Source organism: Periophthalmus magnuspinnatus, chromosome 3 (assembly GCF_009829125.3).
Source record: "Periophthalmus magnuspinnatus isolate fPerMag1 chromosome 3, fPerMag1.2.pri, whole genome shotgun sequence".
NCBI classification, from domain to species: Eukaryota; Metazoa; Chordata; class Actinopteri; order Gobiiformes; family Gobiidae; genus Periophthalmus; species Periophthalmus magnuspinnatus.
Genome location: NC_047128.1, coordinates 20,854,873 through 20,873,502, shown reverse-complemented (window position 1 = coordinate 20,873,502; position 18,630 = coordinate 20,854,873).

Genomic DNA, 18,630 nt, shown 5'->3' with positions numbered 1-18,630 from the left:
ACAGGTGAGAGCACAGCCGTGTAAACTTATGAGGATGAGTTAACAGAATGTTCAGTATTTATGTGGCGAAATGTTACATTGCAATAACCATCTCTCTACTTTAACAAGTGCATATTTGTCAATTAAAAAAAACACTTTAAGAATGAAGGACATTTGAAATCTATAAAGTGTCTACATGAAGATGCTAAAGAATGTGGCATTAAAACTATTTGTTCAGTTACATGTGATTTATTGCTTAAAATACCTTGTAAATCATGTATGTTTGCTATGATGCTGCCTCTGTCACAGATCTGACCTGTAACATGATCATGTGGTATCATCTGCTTGTCTCCATGAAGACTGATTTGTAATGACATGCAGTACAATAGTCCAGACAAAGCTTTAACATCCCCATGGAGACAAGCAGTTTGTGGACCCTCCAAGTTACATAGTGCATCTTAAAAGGGAAATATCTCACATCTGTACCTTATCATTGTTATACAGTGTTCAGTATAGATTCTTGGCTTGTGAAGCATTTACGATACAAGTGTGTGATGGCGCCTGTCCGTGCAAGTACTACTAAGCGTCACCGCAGTCGCCCAGGGCACGTTGACTTTTGGACAAGTGAACTTCAAATGGGGTCGCACCTTTAATTTTGAGTTGCCAGCAGCTGTTTGTGCTCCTTCAAATGAAACTTTCAATAGTTAATAAAGAAAAACTTCCACTGCACCACTCATACTTTCAAATAATGTCTGCAGTGTCAACAACAATCTGTTTATTTGAGTCTAAAGACATAAAAGTATACAGAAGAGACAACTAAAATCAGTACACTGGAGGTGTGATTGAATATTTTAGCACAGAGAACAGTAAAAGGTAAGATTACTCATACCTGTGTGTAAATGTGACAACAAACTACTCCAGGTATTTTAATGAAATACCAACAGTTGAAAAGCTCAACGTGTCAGTTTAGCACAAAGGACCACTTTTAAATAGATTAAACTATATATCTGTCTGAAGCATAGACTGTATATATTACATAGATGGAAATAGCAACCTCACTAGCTGCTGTATTCCAAATAGAAAGTGAACATGGACGCAAAATGGTTCCTTTTTACATTTTTTCAAAGGGTGTGGTTCGGGCTGGCCAGGTAAGGTCCAATTGAAAACTCATCGCCCCCCTGTCTGTAACTGCTGCTGTCATTCTGACCTTAAAAACGTGATTTTAACTAACTCTACTTGATCCTGGTGTTTTTATTTCGCTATTTTGTCTGTAAATCAAGATATGAACATTAATAACAGACCAATCAGGTGCCTTCTTTTGTGAAGGCGCTCAGTCTAGCATTTGCAACAGATTGATTGATTGACAGCTATCACGCCGCTTTGCGAAGCGCCCACCCCCTGCCAAACCAGAGGTGTCGGACGGGACGGGGCAAGTACCTTCAACAACCTCACGCACTATGATTTCCAAATATGGTATGAGTATACGTATTCAGACCAATGTAATTCAGAACAGCATGTGGTGGAGCAGAGATTCTGGCCGTTGTCTTTGTTCCTTGCAAACATCAGACTCTCCTTGGTGCCTTGGCTGTTCTAACTATGGGATGTCTGCCTACCTGTATGAGTCACCTATTGAGAACGAATGAATCGAGTGTGCTGGTCTAAGGTTTTAGCAATAAATGGGGCCAAATTCACAATGCAAAGCAAAGCGAACTATGCAAAAATGAGAAAAGAGAAAAAAAAGACATAGCTCAATGGTTAGCAAAAATCTCAACAGAAGATGGATAATATTTGGAAACTATTCATGGGTTTTGAGTAAATGAACTTTCTAAAAACCTTAACCCATTCAAAAGATGTAATATTTTCATTTGAATTGCTTAATAATTGCGGTGGCGGCAGATGACAAAATGATGACAGGGAAATAAAGTGAGTCATTTTCAAGGTGCGCTGTATACTCTAACTTTTGCTTGTTTCCATGGAGATGTTATTGCTTTGCTACAGTATGGCCAAGTTACCGGTCTGATCGTTGGAGTGAAGAGACGAGGCTGCTCACAGAGAGAATACGTTGAATATGTTTTTCAAGATATGTTGCAATTTAGACGCCTGTAATCTAATTGTTAACCACCTCATCCAATTTCTAAAAATGTGAACTAAAAAATTTCAAATATCGATTCAAGATGAGATTACAACAAAACAACGAATTTACACAGTACATATTAGGCTTTATAAATCATTAAAGAGAGTAAAATAAATGTTGTTTGGAAAAGTTGGGCAAACATTAGGGTAATAGTATGTTCAAGTCGCTTATTTTGAACTAACCCCTTTCACTTTGCAGGTCGTCTTTGCTTGGCTGAGTTTTCCATGGCAAAAACAACAGCTCCCTGTGTCGGTCTGGGCCAGGCTTTGTTCTCTTCCGCCATGAATCCAGTGGTGATTCATCAGGTGTGAGTTAGCAAGCTCTGGTGTGCTGTGACACTGGGCTGGTGTCTGTGCCAAGCTCTGCACATTTTCTGAAAATAGTGGAGTGTGCCATACGACTTCTATAGAGTGAGATGATTAGCCTCTATTTCTACAAGCCGTACAGAGGCAGGAATAAGTGGACACATTAGCAGTTTTGTTAGATTTCTAAAGGTGCTACCAACAGGAAATGTTCATCAGATACTACCGTCTAAGTGCCACACGTGTAAAAAAAAAATGACCATACAAGCTCCTCATTTAGCTTTTTAACACAAAGGAAGCTTCAAGATCTCTTTTTGAACAGAAACTAGACACACACATCGCTCAAATGTGAGATTTTCAAGATGCTTTCATGGGCCTCTTCTTTCCACAGGTTTTCTCTGTCAGATGGGTCCTGGTAAAGGTCCGTACAATTAAAATGATTCTAATCTTCTCTAAAAAAAAAAAAAACCTTTCTGGATATGGCATGAAAGCTAAAGCCATACTTAGGAACATTCTACATGAGGAAAGATGTGTTTTATGCCGTATGGAGAAGATTATAGCCAAAGGAAACAAGCAGGAGAAGCCCCGTCTACAAATATGAGTCAGCTTTGTGGAGATGCATGTTTTTCCGTGCAGTAAACACAACCAACATGATTGTACTCTGTTTTTTTGGGTAAAACCTTACATATTGTGGCTTTAATGCCTGTAGCCCAGATGTAGTTGAAGTTTATCTTATCTGAATTAATGTTGGCATCTCACATGAGCTCTCACATTCACAGCGAGTAAAAGAGAAAAATCAATAGGATACGCACCGCCTTAATCCTACATAATAATATGCAATACATACTGTGGAACACAGGCAAAATCAATAACATCTCCATGGAGACAAGTAGATGACATATTCTCCATGATACTAGTAACACAGTGAACCTTTAAGTTACATTTGATCTTATAGTAATATGTCTTTTCAAAACTCCTGAATAATGCACAATATTTATCCCGATTTGCAATTTCAAGCATGGACAATATAAACAATAAGCTCACAATAAACTGGTTACACTCTGCTACAATTCACAGGTCCCAAATACACTTGGCAATACTCTCATATGGACACAGCAGGACCGGCGCTCATGCCAGGAGTCAACACAATAACAAAGCTGTCCAATTATCCCTGGACATGGAAATATGCTGGGCAAACAAAGAGCCTTCTCCCTAGGGCTGAAAACACCACCAAAACCCCAAAGATCGCTTTCACAGCCACTGTTTTAACTGTGTTCTGACATAAATAAACATATTCTGTCATCATTATAATCTGCTCTTAAAGGCGCTGTACCTGATTTTTCCTTCTTAAAAACATAAAAAACAGGATATGTTAATTTAAATGTTTTTTGTTTTTTTTTCTCATTTATCTTATGCATTCCTGACATCTTAATTATTCACCATGATGAGTTTATAAGCACAACTCTCAGACACCAGAGGAAAAATTTGCTGTGATGGTAAAGTTAACAACAACTAGCACGGTAAAAGAAAACTTCAAATCTGTCTGGACAAAAAGTTGTTAGAGTGAAGATGTTTTGATGTCTTCTTCAGTTCTGGTCAGATTTTTGTCCGGTTGATAGATTTGAAGTTATTTATTTTATTTTTTTTTACTATGGATCATACCTGGACGGCTGAGGGATGATGCTAACACACACTTTCTGATTATCGGACAATAAAATGCTTTCTAATTATTTGCAGATAGCACGAAGCAGACTTATTTTGACCTCAAGAGCTGCTTATACAACATATATGTACTGGGGCAAGACACATTTTTGAAGAATCATGTGTGCACGCTCTTTAATTGTTGTTCTTCTTTAAACAGATCTGTTTTTGTAATTGTGGGTTGCTTCAGAAGTTAAATATATTAAATTATAAAATCACATAGTGGAGGATGCTATAGAAACTATAGGCTACACACTGGAGCACAAAAGCAGAGCATTGCAATCTCCATCCATTATATCAAATTGCCTTCAATAAACCCGCAATAGTACATCTCTTTGTTCACAAATGGATTCTAATTCAGGTGCTTTTAGTTTCGACTTCTCTACGATTGTTCCGCGCTTCTGTCAGATTGAGGTCAAGGTAAATTACCCTGTTAAAAAAGGCATGAAACAAGATTATGTGCGTGTAAGTGTATGTACCTTAAGATACATAGACATTACAATAGTTCTTTAGTTCTTTACCGTACTAGCTTTGACCCTGTAGCATACAAAGAGATTACAATAGTGTTCTTTATCATACTAGCTTTCACGACTCAAACGTTTGGCAAGGCGTTTTGGTGGTGGTTGTTTTGGTCCGCCAGCTTACCACCACAAAGTGACAAGTAATGAATAATACTACAATTTTGGACGGCTGTGAAAATCTCCTAAAAGAGCCTTGTGTGTAAGACTTATGTGATACTTTTACTCAAACCTCTTTGTGAAATTCTGGGGGAAAATGCCACTCAGTAGATTCATCTCTACTAAATATTGCTGCGTGTAGACCAGCTGCAGTGCATTTCCTTGACATTGGACATTTGATTGCAAAGCTGACGCAGCACAAGCTTTTGAATGACAGTCACCGTGATTTAACTCACAATAGCTATGCCGCTTATATAGTTTCTAGTTTTATAGCATGACTTATTTATTTGCTATTATTTTAAAATCTAAAAACATGAAATACCTAACAAGAATCACACCTTTTAGAACAGGTCTGTAGAGATCTAAACTTGAAACATTTTCCACAAACTAAAATGGTATATTGATTCGTGATCCGCTAATTGCCACTATTAAAATTGCGATTTCAGTTTGATATTGATTCATTTTGCAGCCTTACTACAAATCCCCAACAAGATCTGACAAATTATGGCAGCACCTTCTTGCTGTGGGGTACAAGAGTCAACCAATCATCCACCATGCCCCTAATTATGACTAAGATGAAGAACAGACCTAAGCTAAACAAAACATACTGTGAAATGAATCAATTTGGGAATAGGATTGTCAAAAGTAGATGCTAATCGATACTAAAAACAGTATTGAAACTAGATATTCATTTGAACAGGTATTGATACTAAAAAGTCACATTCACAGGACAGAAATTAAACTTTCCTGAATAGTTTTGGAATGACCTTGAGCTGTTTCAGAAAACGTATAAGACCACATAGACTAGTATACACCCACGGATCACTATGGAATCTACCTAGACGACTGGATTTAACTATGCAAATAGGTACGAGCCGCCTCCAGTTGGTCAGGTCGAGGTTCATCAACAGTCTGTGCTCAAAGAATGAGGTCAGCTGACACCTGAATATACTGAATGACCAGGTTATTCCATCAATGGATTTTTTCTTCCCTGATGGCACGGACATATTCCAAGATGACAATGCCAGGATTCATCGGGCTCAAATTGTGAAAGAGTGGTTCAGGGAGCGTAAGACATAATTTTCACACATGGATTGTCCACCACAGAGTCCAGACCTTAACCCCATTGAGAATCTTCGGGATGTGCTGGAGAAGGCTTTGTGCAGCGGTCAGACTCTACCATCATCAATGCAACATCTTGGTGAAAAATTAATGCAACACTGGATGAAAATAAATCTTGTGACATTGCAGAAGCGAAATTGAATGCGTGCCATGATCAAAGCTAAAGGCGGTCCAATGAAATACTAGAGTGTGTGACCGTTTTTTTGGTGGCGACTTTTTTTTTTGGCTAGGCAGAAAGTACTATAATGCTGAAAATCACATTCTATTGTCTAAATGAATAGTGTTTCTTATTATCATCATGGTATCAGAATCTGTATCGAGTTTTGAGTATATTCCTTAGTACAGTAATCAAGTTTGACATTTTAGCATCTTCACACAATTTGATACAGTATCACAAACTATATCATGTAATATAAACATACCTTTGCGTTCAAGTCAAGCGTTCGAACAACCCAGCGAGAGATGAAAGCGCATAATACTCACAGGAGGAGTTCACTGCTGGTATCTCATTGTGTGGAAGAGAGAGGAGGGGGGTACGGGGGGCTTGGTAGAACGCTTTATCTTGGTTGTTGTTGCTCAGAGTAACGGGGTTGGGACGGGGTCAGCTCAGATGAATGTGCAATGCCAATTCACAGGTGCAAAGCAGCTGCAAGGCGGCCACAGACAAGACGAGGAATTCTGTACAGCGCGTGAGCTTTTTTTTATTCTATAACCGAGAGTGAAGTGACAGTCAAAATAAATTGCGATCGAAAGATATGGGATAATTTCGTTTTGATGACTGGTCTGTAACAAGGGAGTTTTTTTTTTTTTTTTTTTCAGCTTTCTACCATGTTATAACGTTGATCCCTCATCAAAAACACGCCTGAAGAGGTTTTTATATGTCATCCCATGCATGTTTGAGTAATTTAGCGCTCTCTCCCGGTCCGCTACAATGCGATTCTGTCCAATTCTCAGCCCACAAGCCGATGTCATTCTTGCTCCCACACCACAGTTTTCTATAAATGTAAAAAAAGCATGATACAAAACTATACACAACAACTTGACAAATAGGGTGCACGCTAATTGTGTTGTGATAGTGCTCTGAAGGGGGTGTCACTTGGCACAGAGAGCAGACAGAAAGTGGAGACTCAGAGCATCAAAAATGAAAATGAAACGTATAAAACATGTTAATATATTGTTTTCAGCGAATAAAGCATTTTCAAAACAATAAAAGGTACCATGGTGATCTAAATGTGTTATGTATTAGCAGTTAATACCCCATAGAAGTAAAATACCCCATTTTTAATAATTCTAAATAAAGATGGGAGATAATTTGAATGCTGTCACTCTATCAAAACTCATGTGTTTAATTTGACAGTTTATTTAAGGTTAACTTTTATTGTGCCCATAGGGAAATTTGTCCACTGCATTTGACCCATCCTTCAATACTGTTGGGGCAACTTGTCAGGAGTAGTGGGCACCCATTTCCAGATTTTGAGCAAAGCTTGGTCAGGATTACCTTATATGGAGGATATTTTGTACCTTTTGCTATCTTAAAACCTCAGCCTTGACATGTAAAGGTATATTTCAACACCTTTCTGATAGACTGCTATATTGTTTCACTATTGTCATTATTGTGCACACCCAATCCCATATCATATCATCATTTTCCCATTTTATTCTCCAGCATTTGTCCATCAAAAGAATAAATGAACACTCATTACAGTAGCTCTACAGTAACAAAATGCAGACTCAAACCAGTGCTCCCAAAACCAAAGTGCCCGGAGGAAAACATCTTGGCAGACAAAACAAAACAAATATGGTGAAGCAAACGGACGTACTTCAGACTATTCTGTTAGTGGAAATGTGTAAAGGGAAGCGCTTTGTGGACTTGTGCAGGGAAAGATGTGTGTGCTTTTCTCTCGGGATGTAACAAAAGTTTGTTTTCTTTTGTTTTTTGGCTTGTTCCTCTGTTGTGATGCTTCAACCACTCAGCTTGGAGTATTCATTTGAACATCCCACTAGGTCCTGATCGCCTTTAGTAAGAGCCATTCCAGATTGCTAATGTGCAAAACTCAAGTCAGAGTGCCACATATATCAGTCTGGCGGAAGTTATGTGCCAAAATAGTAAATTGTACTTTTGTTTACTTTTTCTTGAGAATTTCCGTGTTATTTCTCATCAAGTTTCAGTGTCTTTACTTTACTTACAAACACCGTATGTCTATGTTTTCCAGCATACTATTCTTTTACATCTGCCTTTGTTTTTGACTCTACCAAAATAACACCCGATCGTCAGATGCTGGCAGACGAATCATCAGAAGAGAGAGAGGCACATGTTATATAATGAGCACCCGGTTTATGTTTCGATGGGGCTTTCTTTACGGTCGCCTACTTAATCCATTGTGTGGGTGAAGAAAGGAGTCATATGCAGATTTCTCTTATAGCATTTCCACGAGGGAGTGTGCCAAGACTCTCGCATGCCAGGTCCAAGTCGATTGGCGTAAACGTACCATGTGTGTCAGGCGGAGATAAGCAACCTAAATGTCAAAAAGGGAGAAACATACAGATTTAGCAAAGAGACAAAATGATGCAGATATGTACATGTTTGTATACAGGATCGGTGAATGTCTACAGTATGGCGGACTTGGTTTGAACGAAGTGCTATGGGGCATTTTCTCTCACTACTCATGTCCTGATCAAAGCTGCGTAGATAAGACAGTTGATTAAAACTGTTTTAATGTTGCATTTTGGTGTTAAGCTGCTGATGAAAAGCATTTTTACACATTAGGGTTGCCCCGGACTTGCCTCATGTTGCATCAGGAAGTCTTCGTCAAACTTGATCATCCCAGAACTCCAAACCTAAAGATGGGGCCTGCTGCTGTCTAACGAAACAGTATGTTTTACTTTTGGGAGCGTAAGATAAATCAACATGATTTATGTACGCCCCCAGTGAATTCTGCAAATGTGTTTTTATTATCCCTAGAAAGCGTCAAGTGAGATATCAACCAGCAGAAGCCCAACTAACTTGAACAAAAGGAAAATGAATGTGTAAGTTTTGGCTTTTTTTTTTCTTTTTCTATCAGATCTTTCTTCTTCTAAATGAGTAAATGCTGTTTTTTTCTTCCTATGAAGTGTATCATTTGCTGAGGATCCAGAACCGCTTCTTATTCAATACTGGACGAATTTGTGAGTCTGGTCGCTGGTGAATCTTTGCTAGTTCAAATGGGCATGATTGACAGCTGGATTAACCAATCAGCAACATTGGGGACATCATGGTTTGTCCGTATCAATACAAATCTGATGCTTATGAGGAAAAAAGTATCACAGGAATCTTAAAAAAACATCACATAGTTCTGCAGAATGAATGAGTGAAGCCCAGAACTGAACCTGAGGTAAGATAAATATCTTTTTTTTTTCCTCTCTTTTTCAAAATTATAGATGACCAATGAGCTCCTTTGTTTCACATGTGTCGCAAAAAAAACAAACAAAAAAAACAAACAAAAAACCTGAATCTAACTGCACAATGTTTATGTCTGACTAAAGACGTGAAGGAGGTAGTCATGAACTCTCTATACACAGAGATACTAAATTGTGTTCTTCTTGTTTCGTTTACATGTTTGGCACTTAGACTTGACAAAATCAGACCATCCTTCTTCACCTGAAAAAAGCTGATAGTGCCAGAAATCCATGCACGTGTATACCAGGAATATGCCAAAAAGTGTAAGAGAGCTAAGAACAAGTTAAACAGATCGAAATACTCCCTTCCTCCTTCCATGGTTTGGGTACTTTGATTGGACATTCAGAAAATTCAGCAAGAAATTGAACTCATGAGGTTGAGGTAGGAAGTGGCTTCATTGTCCGATTATTGTCATGTAAACGGTAAAACACAACAAAAAGGAAAACAAAAAAACTAACAAAAACAAAAACCTTGCTCAGACTGCAAGCGGAGCAACTGTGACTGCTCTACTGGACTAGTATTTTTGCCAATCACAGGAATAATGGAGAACAGCTGTGCTCTTGACATCCTCCCCCCCAGCAAAAGTTTTATTTTGCACCTTTAATATTATTGTTATAGTCTAGAAAGTAATATCTGTCAGTGGTCCATTTCTTAGAAATTGAGGCATTTCATTTTCTTCCCCCTTGAGTAATTTCCTATTTAACCTACTGATTTTACCCTGTAATTATTGGTGACAAGTAAATTGTCATAATTGGTTTAGCTCAATAAAGACTTGGGGGAATTTCGAGTGGTTTCTGCAGGAATTATGTCTCTGAGCACTGCCCACAGGAGCTGAGCGTGGAGTGCTGCAGTCCACCCTGGAGAGGCTAAAATTTATGTGATTCAGTACTGGCGTTTAATATGCAGCTGAAGCAGAATCACTGATAAGATCTTCATTTACTGTAATATCATCCAATTTCCTGGAACAAAGTGAGCTGATATCCACGTCTGACAAAATCATTTTCTTATATATATATTTTATTTATTGGGAAATTAGACCCATACTTCAATAATGCCAGTGCAACATGTCTTAGTGGCTGCCATATCTCTCATCAGTCTGCCCTAGAGCAGCTGTGGCTACAGACGTTTATCCACCAAAGAATAATATTGGTAATTGGGCTAATTTGGGCCATGCAGCAGCTTCTGATCTGGCAAAAGCTTGTTTTATATACACTACCAGTCAAAAGTTTGGGCACACTTCAAGCTGTACACCAAGAGGGAACAAGACTCACTGATCCAAACCACAGGGATCTACAGCACAGACATTGGAATGTCATTTGGGCTTGAGAAGTGTAGTCGGATGGTGACAAAAAGATGGAAGGTAGTTCACACAGAAGGGGTCTCACTCCCAGAAGGAACAATAGCAGACATTGAGGACAGTTATAAGTACCTTGGAATCCCACAAGTAAATGGAAAGAAGTCAGCTCAATGGCAAGAACAAAGCCCGAGCAATAAACAGCTACGCCCTGTAATCAGATACCCAGCAGGAATCATAAACTGGCCAAAGGAGGAGATACAGACACTGAGACATCAAAGCTTCTGACCATGTATGATGGGTTCTATCCCAAATCCATCACCCTGAGACTGTACATGAGCCGTAAGGAAGGAGGAGGATGCTGAGGACTAGTGAGTGGGAGAGCCACAGTCCAGGATGAAACATTCAAGATCCATAAGAATATCAAGGACAAGGCCCCAACAGATGACATGCTCAGCCAATATATCAGACAGTGGAGCGCAGAGGAAAAGATCCTGGAGGAACCATCATAGAATAGAATAGAATGCATTTATTGTCACTATACATATGTACAACACCATACACATGCACAGCGAGATTAAAAAAACAACTCACCCTTCAATACAAACAGACATGGAACAATTAAAACATTAAAGCATTAAAACATTAAAACACTAAAACATTAAAACACCCCAGACTACAACTCTCAGCAAGATTTACAGTGAATACTGCAGAGTCACATGCTGCACTGAGCAAGTATTGCACTATGTTAAATATTGCATTACATTAAATATATTGCACTGTATGAAATATTGCTCTATATTAAATATGAAATATTGCACACAGACGACCTTATTGCACTCAATAAAAAATATTGCACTATTTTAAACATTGCACAAGTCGGAGGTCAGTGCATACGTGAGTTCAACAGGGTTATGGCATTTGGGAAAAAACTTTTTTTGAGTCTAGTGGTTGTTGCTTTAATGGCCCTGTAGCGCCTTCCCGAGGGCAGCAGATGAAGGATAAGCCCCAACACAGGATGTACCATCGGAACATAACTGAAGTGGCTGATATCAAGAAATCCTACCAATGGCTTGAGAAAGCTGGACTGAAGGACAGCACAGAGGCACTCATCCTGACTGCACAGGAGCAGGCCTTGAACACCAGAGCGATAGAGGCTTAGATCTACCACTCCAGACAAGACCCAAGGTGTAGGCTGTGCAAAGAGACCCCTGAGACAATCCAACACATAACTGCAGGGTGTAAGATGCTGCAGGGAAAGCATGGAGTGGCATAACCAAGTGGTGGGCATAGTGTACAGAAGTGCAGAGTACTGAAGACTACAAGGTCAAGGTGGGAAACACCTACAAATATAGTGGAGAATGATTGAGCCAAACAACAAACCAAAGCCGTTGTGTTGGACATTGCAGTATGACATGAGAAACTAGGGAAATACCAGGGAGACGAGATATATATGCACACACATATATACACATCCGGTGCCCTTCCAGGAGTTTATTGTGACATTATTAATAGTCCGGCACAGCTTTTGTTTGGTAGGTGCAACATTGTGACACCTGTTGGCCTTATTAGAATCATCTATACCCTGACAAACACCAGTGAGGTGGCTGAAACGCATTGGAGTCCCTTTTTTGTCATGAAGAACTAATGAGAAAGAACTACTGTAACCTTGCCACCCAACAGAAGAGTGCGCACAAGAGTACAAACAGTCCTGGATTGATTTGTGTAGCACTCTGAGTCAAGTTCTAAACATTATCAATCTGGGAACGCTCTGGCTGAAAGTTATTGGGAAAAGGCCAAGCGTTCAGTCAAATACCCCAAGCTGGTTTTATGAAGCATCATAAAAGTGAAGCAAGGAGAAAAGATGGTAAGGTATAAAATAAACCAACATCCAGAGATCAGTATGTATGGAATAAAAAAGAAACAACAGTATAGGCTGAGGCATTGACAGTTAAAGTGAATGTGACAGTTTAGACTTTCACTAAAACACAGTTAACGTCTTTTTTAACATTTTGCTCAAGTTTATATATTTACTTCCTGGGCAAGGTTTGCAAATTCACAAAAATCATGAGAATTCTGTTTGACCACACATGATTTATGTGTTAAACATGTGTGAATGAAACAAAACACAACTGCAGATATGTTTGTAATAAGGAAACATTATAACATAGATCAGAAAATAGCACAATGTGGACCCTTTAAGTTGTGAAGTACATTTCAATAGATAAAAACGACAGCTGTGAGCACCAATCAGATTCATCCATTCTCAGGGTCTGCACTCACAACAAATGGATTTATTTTCCAAGAAGGAGAGATATTAAGTGACCATTTTTCTACACAATATAAAACAGTAAAAGACAAGACAGTACGTATCTTATGCTATACTTATATGAAGGGGAAATGTCAAAAAAACCCAAAAAAAACACTCTAAACAAATGAATTTTGGTTTTCTAATTGTTGCAATGCACTGACTAGATATATATGTTTTAAAATCTTTGTAAAGGTGAACTATGTACATTTTCTGGTGAAAGATCCTCCACCCGCTTGTGTTCATGTCCACTCTGAAGGAGGAGTGACTTATCTTAGGGAGAAAGGGGAGAGGGCGCTCAGAGCATCAAAGAAAGAACTGAAACTTATTTAATACAACATTTTCAAAACAATAAAAGGTAACACGCTGATCTAAATATGTTATGTATTAGTAATAAATCACCCATAGAAGGGTAATATACACAGTTTAAAGAAAAATTGAAGACTTTCAAAATCAAGATCTGTTTTAGCTCACTGCAGTTTTATTCTACACCACTAGTTCCATGCACCCACCATCTCATATGACATCAGCCTTTGTAATCCCATAATCCCTTGCGTTATCATTCTTGCTCTAGGCTTGTGCATTTCCTCCTCACTGGTGTTGACTGGTTGACCATATGCTAACATAGCTGCTGGACATATAGCGGCCTTTTCCATGTTTGGTCAGGGGCAGTTATTCAAAGCCACTTCCGGTCTGACACAAAGAGGATTTCTAACCTTGATCCGGATACGTGCATTGCGCTGGGATGACATTAGAATAGTCCCCAGTTTTCCCTGCTACTGCTCCTGCCTCAGAGCTAGTCACCGTCAACATGCATTAATGAATATAGAGCTCTGAACTTATAGCCCCCATGTGGTTTCTGTACAGTAAAGGTCAGTGAAAGAGATAATCATAAGACACAAAATTCCACTATATATGTTAATACTGACTCCTTTTTCACTGTGAAAATAAAAAAGAATGTTAGCATGAGACTCATGTCCATGGATATGTTATGGCATTAAATGTATCTATCTCTGAGGGGACAAGCATCTGAAACCATCAGACCAAGTTACCGGTCAGATCTGCTGAGAACTGACCTCGCTCACATTAAGAATGCAAAGAATTTTAATTTTTTTATTTTTTTTGTGATCAAATATTGATTCAAGTATTGTTCTCAACTGCAACTATACAGATTACAGTCCAATTACATTTTTCCCCCTTTTCAACCCCCTGATGGACATATACACAGAATAGAAAACTTAGCTACTAATATTAATAATAATAATAATAATAATAATAATAATAATAATAATAATAATAATAATAATAATAATAAATACACAATACAGACAAAATAAATACAATACAGACAAAATAAATACAAAATAAACATATAGAAATACAATGTAATATTAATAATAATAATAATATAAAAAGTAAGGTGGTAGTTTTTCAAGGCATTTAAATTGTGAACAACAAAAACTCAAATACACTAATAAATGCAAGATCAATATGTTTAATACTATACCGTGGAACATTTCAGGCCACACAATAACATCTCCATGGAGACAATCAAGTGGTAGACCCCCCCAAACCTAATTTTCTGGTGGAGGATCTGTCACCTGCTTGTCTTCCACAATATCACATTACACTATTACTCTATGTCACACCACTAAGGCAATAACAGGTCAGATCTACGGAGAGGTGACCCCTGCTCAAAGAATGCATGTTTCAAACACCTGCGAATAAATGAAAGTTAGAATTATATGTCATACTGTAGAACATTCCAGGCAAAGAAATAACATACCCGTGGAAACTAGTTACATAGATTGTTTAAAGATCCATACATGTAATTATGGATTTATGTTACTGGAGGTACATAAGAACGTGTCTATACTGTGTGCATGTAACAAACAAACCTAAACAAATCTAAAACAAAAAGGAAATTACACCTAAATTACTATGAAAAGGTGCTATGCAAGTTTAGACCCATTTCTATTACTAAACCGCTTTAGATCAAAATTACAATTAGCAATGAAAACAAAATATGTAAAACTGTGATCTGTGTTAGTGCTGTAAGCCTTCGTTTAGTCCATTAATTGATCTACTGATTGGGACAACAGCAGGAAAGGTTACTGAGTCATAGTTAGCTGGAGACTTGGCATCTTTTTTGGTATTTATATGTAGAAGGCCTGTTAAAGTCATGATTTACAAGTTGAATCTTTCTCTATACTATATAAATACACTGTTCTAGTACTTTTTTTGTTTTGTTTTTGCATGAACTCCCATTCAGTCTTGTGAATTTGGGTCAGATATATGGAGATTTTGCCACGCCCCCTTTTAAATCCACCAGTCGATTGGAAGAACTTGTCTTTAGTCGATTAATCATTTCTTTACTCAACCATCTTTGAGCTAAACCGCCTAAACTGTGGAGCGTACATTCTTTTCTGATGTATTTTTTAAATTTATTTTATAATGATTCAGCCGTTTCCCTGCCATGCACAAAAACATGCTTTCCCCACAAAGCCCTGACCTGTATGACACATCCTATCTGCTCACCTCTGCACAGTAATGGCATGTTTTTATGTGTGGAGTGGGCTGATGCTAAGCTGTCCCCAGTGAGAGCTCTTTATCCGGAGATCACCAGCGCTCCCTGGGCTTAACTGGGTCAGAGTGCACCCACCCACCCTGCCTTAGCCCTGCATCACCCGGCCTCTCACACTATCCTCATACTATTGTGCTATGGCAGGGTTTCAGATGATATCACAAGATTCTTAGGCCAATAATCAAAAAAGATGGGGGGCAGGTAAAATGTATATTGTTAAAATGCAGATTTTTGTTGTTATATAGTGAGTTCTAGGTTCTAGTTACTATTACAAATCATCAGTTTCAACATTTGTGGATATTAACTTGTTTTTTTTCCAAGTCAAAAGTCAATGCTGTCAAGTTCTCTTTGCATAATGTCTAGTTACAAATAGAAATCAGCATTTATTTCTTTAAAACAAAATTAGCATGTCTTATTCTGTAAAGCATTTTGAATTACCTTGTGTTCGAATCGTGCTATACAAAATCAACTTGCCTTGCCTTGCCTATGACAAAACTGATCTCAATGTGTTATGTAGCTGTTATACATCCCTCAAGGAATACAACAGTACAGAACAGTATTGTATAAATAAAAGATCATGAGACTTTCAAGCCAACTACGCCCAGTGAATAGTCTTATTACATCAATTTAAATGTGAGGTTAGGATGATAGACTGTATAAAGAAGTGGACTAAGTGAGTGTGACGTCACCTATAGAGTTCAGCTCCAGTTAAATGAAGTTCATGGAGGCTAGAGCAGTTATGGGGTAAATTTGGAGCTGAGAATTTCGACCGCGAGAATCATAGCAACCAAAGAGCCAATCTGGAGTGGACCTGTTTATGGTAACGCCCCTTCCCGCCCACAATGTTGGTTTAGCAAGGGGAGCGTGCGTAACTTAGCTAGTAGAAGCGACCTCAGGGAAAGAAGGTGTCTGATTTGTCTGTTATTAATGATCATAGCTTGATTTACGGACAAAGTAACAAAATAAAAGCACTAATCTCATGTAGAGTGGGTTAATATGAACATTTCAAGACCAAAATGACAAGCCTGATAGCAGCAGTTACAGAGAGAGCGCTGACAGTTTTCTAATTTCAAGTGAATTTGAGCCAAAGTCAATGGAGCCGGAAGCACGCCCATGATCACTTCCTATTTGCAGCGGCTAGTACATTAGCTATGCCCATTTTATTGGCTGAATCCATTTTTGGAAGCACTATTGCACCATAATGTAACAAAACTTGCATGTTGCTCAAATAAACTAACTGAACTTGAACTATCCTCGCACACCACGCCGCCTCCACCTGCGGCACTCTTTCCTCTTTAGTGTAACCAAGAAGAATTACACATCTGGGGTCTACCGTGTGCACTGCCCTCCTGACATTTAAGCTCAATCCCCACTTCATTTTGTGCATGGGCGAGTTCTGTCTTTTCATTATATTCTTTTGACTAAAAAGTTGTCTCTGTATCTCTTTTTGCCTGTTCTTGCTGTAGGAATCTGTCTAGTGTGAGATTTCAATATACGCTGCAGAATGGGAGTGTTCTGCATGGGAACACAGTGGAATACAAATGGGGCCAGGTTTAATCTCTTAATCCAGGTTGCGGTTTCGTAAGCAAAATATTGTGTTTCTGATATGGAATCTGAAATCTAGTCTCCTCAGCACGCACTGTTGAAAGCATATCTAAATAATAATGAAAAACAACAACACAACCTCAAGTGTGTTTTGACAAGGAAACATAACTCTTAAAGGTCCTGTATCTGTTTTTTTTTCCATGCATTGAAGCAAATATATTTTATAAGCATCCATTGAGGTCAAAGTATGGCTGCTGCATACTGTCTGCATCTAACTGTAAAACATTTTATTGTCTGATAATCAGGAAGTGGGCATTAGCTTTCTAGTTCTAGTTAGATTTATCGTGATGAAGGGGCTGCATCATACTTAGTAACATCCCAGCAAAGCTATAACATCTCTACATATAATACTATAATGTCTTTCACATCCAGCAGTTGAGTGAGAATATTCACATAGACTTGTAATTAATAGACGCAGTGTTCTCTTAGCAACTCAGCTAGTCCGGGAAGATTTTGGAACACTCTGTATTTTTTAGATAAAAGACATGTACCTTGTAATAAACATTGTATATACTTTAATAGGAGGATTGGCTTTACCGTTCATTTGTATGTGTGGGAATGTTCAATGATGTAACTCCGTGTAGTAGCAGCTAGTCAAGTGATCGAGCTGTACGAACAGAGATAGAGAATTTCTACATCTATGCATGTGTATAAATATCCATGCTGCTAAGTTCTCTTTATATAACATAAATTAGATTCAAACACAAACAATGTTCCAAAGCATTTGACTAGCCAGAATAAACCTACGCCATCTCCAAGCATCTAAATTTGTATGTTCTTATTTGGTCGACCCCCCGATGAGACAATTTTTTCTTCGTTTTACTTCTTCAAATGAGTTTCAGAATTTCCTTTTTTCTAGTATCCAATCGTAATTGCTACTGCGCCAGTAAATTCACACAAGACATGGACAAGTAAATAGATATTTCTGAGAATTGAAAAAGGTTGTCCTTTCAAAGGGAGACCAAGCAAAGAATCTAACCACTGAAAAATGCTTTCAGCTCTCCTTAATCCATTTAGCAACAACAATATCCTTTATGTTATTTTATTTCATAATGTAAGAGTCCAACCATCAATACGTTTAGTGAATAATGATATAATTGTATGATTTGTCTGTATAAAATGGCCAGAATTGAATCCATTTCCAGTCCATTAGACTATAAAATGGACTGGTGAAAAAAAACTCATCTCATTTTGTCTGTGTAATCCCTCAGTCGTCCAGGTCTGATCCATAGTAAAACCCAAAAGTAAAATCTGTCAACTGGACACAAAGTTGTAGGAGTGAAGATGTTTCACTGCTCATCCAAGCCACTTCTTCAGTTCTGGTCAGATTGCTGGTGGACACTGCCTTATATCTATCTGAAGGAAGGAGCTAACTACACTGAAACAGCTACTGTTTACAGTTTCTGTAAATAGGCTAGGTCTATTGAGCTGCACTTGTGTGCACTGTGCCTGAGTCATACTGCTCATATTTATTCAACTCTTAATGGG